Here is a 5,502-nt window from a genome sequence, read left to right on the forward strand (position 1 = left end):
GAAAAGATTGAAGTTGTCAAAGACTTCATTTTTCTTGGATCAACCATCAACATTCACGGAAGCAGCAGCCAAGAAATCAAACGACATATTGCCTTAGGGAAATCTGCTACACAAGACCCTTTTAAAGTGTCTTGTGAGCAAAGATGCCCGCTTGAGGAATAAGATATGCCTGACCCAAGCCATGGTATTTTCATTAACCTCACATGCATGCAAAAACTGGACAGTGAATAAGAAAGACCGTAAAAGAATTGATGCATTTGAGTTTTGGTATTGGAGGAGAATATTGAAAGTACCATGGGCTGCCAAAAGAACCAACAGATCCATGTTGGAAGCAGTACAGCCAGAGTGCTCCTTGGAGGCCAGGATGGCCAGACTTCATCTCTTATACTTAGGACATAGTGTCAGGAGGGAGCAGTCATTAGTGAGGAATATCATGTTTGGTAAGGTGAAGGGTCAGAGAAAAACAGGAAGACCCCCAGTGAGATAGCTTGGCAAAGTAGCAGCATCAATGGGGTGAAGCATGGCAACAATTGTGAGGTTGGCCCAGGACCAGTTTCATTCTGTTGTGCATAGGGTCACTATGAGTCAGTACTGACTCGGTGGCACCTAACAATGACAACAAAGAACAAAGATGTCAGTTTGAGGCCTACAGTGTGCCTGGTCCAAGCAATGGTATTTTCAGTTGCCTTAAATGCATGTAACAGTTGGACAATGAATAAAGAAGATCTTGGAAGAATCAATGCATTTGAAATATGGTGTTTGAGAAGAATATTGAATGTACCATGGGCTTCCAGAGGAACGAACTAGTCCATGTTGAAAGAAGTACAGCTACTGTGCTTCTTAGAAGTCAAGTTGGCAAGACTTGGTGTATTGGGTGTATCAAGTGGGACCAGTCCCTGGAAAAGGACATAATGCTTGGGAAAGATCCCTAATAAGATGTATTGACACAGTGACAGCAAAAATGGCTCAAACATAGCAACAATTATGAGGATGGCAAAGGACAGGAGTCCTGGTATGGCGCTGTGGGTTAATACATCAGACTGCAGAGACATTTGAACTGCAAGGTCGGTGGTTCAAGCTCACTAATCACTCCTCAGATATCCTATACAGGGTCGCTATGGGTTGGAACCGACTCGATGGCACTTAACAACAACAACAAAAACAACACAGGACCTGGCAGTGTGTTTGTTCTGTTGTGGATAGGGTCACTATGAATTGAAACTGACTTGACAGCATCTCACCACAACACCAGTAAACATTTTCCAAATTGTGTGCCTTGAAAGACCATTGTCTCTAGAAATACTTATAATTGTATGTTTTGTGATGTTGTTGCTGTTAAGCTGTTGAGTTGATTCCAACTCATAGTGACCCTGTATAGGGTTTCTGAGGAGCAACTGGTGTGTTTGAACTGCTGACCTTGTGGTTCACAGTGCAGTGCTGATCCTACAGTGCCACACCAGGAGTCCATGTTGTGTGACAGGAGACTATTTTTAGTATATGCCCTTGAGTTAATTCTGACTTATACTGACCCTGTACAGGACATAGAATTTCATCAGAGGGTTTCCTAGGATATAATATGTATGTGAGCAGACCACCCAGCCTTGTCTTCCATGGAGGGGCTGGCTTGTTGGTGGATTTAAAACACCCATCTTTTACATAGCAGCCAAATACTTATTCATTGAACGCCAGGGTTCTTTCCCAATAGAAGACTACTTGGGGAAGAAAAATTGGGGAAGTACTCTTGGACATTCAAATTGCATACTAAATATTTATTAAAGACTTGGAGAAGTTCTTCAATACAGAGGCTTGTTGAACTTTATTTAACCCAGCATTTCCCATATTCATTTGACTTTAATGAGCACTATTAAAGTTCTCTGAATGCTAATAACAGGAGAAATAAAGTTTAAGAAACACTGGCATATAGGGATGTTTTAGAGGCATCTATCTGGCTAGACTTCTAAAGATCAGGTTTTGGAGAAGTGGGCAAAACCAAGTAAGCAGTCTTCATAAAGAATTGTCTTTGTTGTATTAAGCACTATTTTAGTCAGGAAAATAGACACCAAGCTAAGTATTACAGAAAACATTTACCATAAGAAATAGGATACACAGGCCTTCAGTGAAAGAATTAAAAAAGGAGAAGATAAAGTAATCCAGACATTATCTTGAATTGGGGAAATAATACAGTAGAGATAGGGTTTCCAGAAGCTATCATACAAGGTGGATTATGGCCTCAGAAATGGACTAATTGAACATGTGAATGTCAGTCTCCATGACTCTGAGACCAGAAGAACTAGATGGTACCCAGGTACCACTACCAACTACTCTGGAAGGGATCACATTAGAAGGCCACAGATACAGTGAGAGAAAATGTTGAGCAAAACTATGTTGTTGTTGTTATGTGCTGTGGAGTTGGTTCTGACTCATAGCGACCCTGTACAGGGTTTCCGAGGCTGTAAATCTTTAAGGGAGCAGAAAGCCTCATCTTTCTCCTGTGGAACAGCTGGTAGTTTTGAACTGCTGACAGTAAGATTAGCAGCCCAATTTGTAACCACTACACTACCAGAGCTCCTACTATACATATATTTACTGGGCTTACTGGTCGAAAAGAGACTGGAGAGACCTGAGACTTTGGCCTTTGACCACCCTTTATGTCTGGAAAGGAACTCACCGGATTGCCCAATTTCCTGCCAAGCAGTAGATAGCTGTGTAGGAGAGTACAATAACACTAGTAAAGTATGCTCACCATGGAAGGGCCAATCATTCAAAATCAAAAGGGGAACATTTACCTAAGGACAAAATTGAGATGGGAAGGGAAAGAGGGTGGAATGCAAATAGGAACCACAGGGAGGAAGCAGGAAAATGTGTTGAATGGAGGGGATTGCAATCATTGAGATGAAAAAAAAAAATGTATGACTTGTTGAATATAAAACTGATGATCTTGTCTGTAAACCTTCACTCAATACACAATAAAAAGTTAAAAAAAAAAAAAAAAGAAGCTAGAATTATGGAAAAGTCACTATGAGAAAAATAAAAGGGGCCTATTGGGGAGATCCCCTCATTTTATATCTTTATTTTCCTACCAGAGTTTTGGTGTGGAGCTATAGAATAAGCACCAACCACAAGATCATTAGTTCAAACTCATCAGCCACTCCTCACAAATCCTATACAGCCTTCCTAATGAGTCAGAACTGACTCAACAGCACTTAACAACACCACAACAGCTTCTTGATGGTAAAACCTAATAGGAAGCAAACTGCCAAAGGAATCGGGGAATGTAGTATGCATACTTCTAGTCCCATTATCAAAACCAGTTGCTATTAAATCATGGCAACCCCATTTGTGTAGAGTAGAACTGCTCTATAGGGTTGTTGTTTTTTTTCCAATTTGAGAACATTTACTGTTTTTTTAGCTGACCAGATTACAAAAATAATCATGATAGATACCTTAGTTCATCCTTCTAATAAGCCTGTTCATCTGGTCTTCCCTGTTGCCAGCATCTCCACCTTCTACAAAATGGGTGGTCTTTTTCTTCATTGCACAATGAGGAGAAGATAATTTGAAAGGCTACAGGAAGTTATTTACTTCTTTGAAACGTTTCCCAATGGTATAGATCTCATGAATCAGATCCTCCATGCAGATAATCCCATATTTACCAAGAGAATATGCAATCAATGTGCTGTCTGTCAGGGCAATTTGCTTCTTATTGATTTTGCCATATCCACGCTTGTAGATCAGTTCATTCACTGGCTTTAGGTTTGGGTACCCCCATGCAATATATGGTTCCACAATCCTCAACATGTTAATTGAAGCCTTGTAATGCTTAACAAAGGTGACATTGAAGATCTGGCAAAGGTGAAGAAGTTGCAACGCCTTTCGAACCTTTGGGCTCACACCACTGATACCTCTGATCCTGATAACAAATGCCAACTTGGGCTCACCAGGTACATAGAAGTTGACCGTTTTTCTTGCCATCCTAGCCATTCATATCTCAGTTCTGTCCATCTGCCTATATTCCTTGTGACCGTGCCTGGCTTTTTCATAGATAAGCTTCCTCCTTGTTTTCTGAAGCATCTTTTGGGCAAACTTCTTTCTTAAGCGCTTGATCTTCAGTTCTGTGAAATTCCTTCGCTATTTCTTTAGGGTCTCAGGCAAATCAGGAATCTTCTTCTTCTCTTCGACGCCCTCCATGGTTCCAGCCAGTTAAAAAAAAAAAAGGTCTACAGGGTTTTAAAGATGTGACCTTTCCAAAGGAGATCCTAAGGCTTTTCTTCTGAGGTGCCTCTGCATGGGTTTGAACTGCTAACCTTTTGGTTCATAGTCAAGTGCTTAACTGTTTGTGCCATCCAGGAACTACCCCTATTATCATGCTGTTGTTAGTGCCATAGAGTTAATTCCAACTTCTGGAGACATGCATCAGAGTAGTACTGTGCTCCATAGGGTTTCAATGGTTGATTTTTTGGAAGTAGATTGCCAGAGCTTTCTTCCAAGGCACTTCTGATAGACTTGAACTGCCAACCTTAAGATAATAAACAAGAACATTAACTTTTTGCATGACCAAGGACTACAGTAGGCTAGGTAGAGATTGGTGGTGAAAACTGGGAACACCTTAATTTAGACATAGCTAGATGTATCTCTTCTCTTGTCTTCCTCTTAATACTGTGATGTGTCTCCACCATCTTGAACAAGGTGTGTGACTCCATTTTCCAGCAGAATAAGAGAATAGTGACCTTGGATAGGATTTCTGAGTAGTGACTGGTGGGATTGAACTTCCAATCTTGTAGTTAGCAGTCCAGTGCTTATCCTACAGCACCACACCAGGACTCCATTACCATAGAGAAGAGTTTATAAGGGAAGCTTTGGGAATAAGAGACCATAGGCAAAAATTGGCATAGTCAACAACTCAATTTTGTTTGGGGTAGTTTTGTAAAGAGCTGCACAATACTAGTTTTTGTTATTAAAAAAGCTGCTGTTTCTGTTTTAATGAACTTATTAAAAAAAAAAATCACTATTACATCACTTGACAATGTGCATCAGAACAAATTATGGACACAAACTGTGGGATTTTCAATTGCTTCATGTGCATGTGAAATTTGGACAATGAAGAAGGAAGACCATAGAAAAATCAATTGAATTATGGTATTGGAGAAGAATATTAAAAGTACCATGGACTATAAGAAGAACAAATAAATCTGTCTTGGAAGAAGTACAGCCACAAGGCTCCTTAGAAGCCAGCATGGGGAGAGTTCGGTTCTCATACTGTGGACATGTCATCAGGAGGGACCAGTCTCTGGAGAAAAACATAATGCTGGGTAAAATGGTGGGTCCTTGAAAAAGAAGAACCCCAATGAGATGGATTGACTTAATGGCAACTGCAGTGGGCCTAAGTGTAACAATTGTGAAGATGGAGCAGGACCAGACAGTCTTTTGTTTTGTTGTGCATAGGTTGGCTATGAGTTGGAACTGACAAGGCAGTACCTAACAACAACAATATCAGAAAAAGTC

The 5,502-nt window shown here is 40.4% G+C and overlaps 1 pseudogene; it reads right to left on the reverse strand.

The window, feature by feature from the left end:
• Positions 1-3,444: 3,444 nt before the first annotated feature.
• Positions 3,445-4,188, reverse strand: LOC102812375 (annotated as a pseudogene).
• Positions 4,189-5,502: the final 1,314 nt, after the last annotated feature.

The sequence above is a fragment of the Chrysochloris asiatica genome, unplaced genomic scaffold (assembly GCF_000296735.1).
Source record: "Chrysochloris asiatica unplaced genomic scaffold, ChrAsi1.0 scaffold00035, whole genome shotgun sequence".
NCBI lineage: Eukaryota > Metazoa > Chordata > Mammalia > Afrosoricida > Chrysochloridae > Chrysochloris > Chrysochloris asiatica.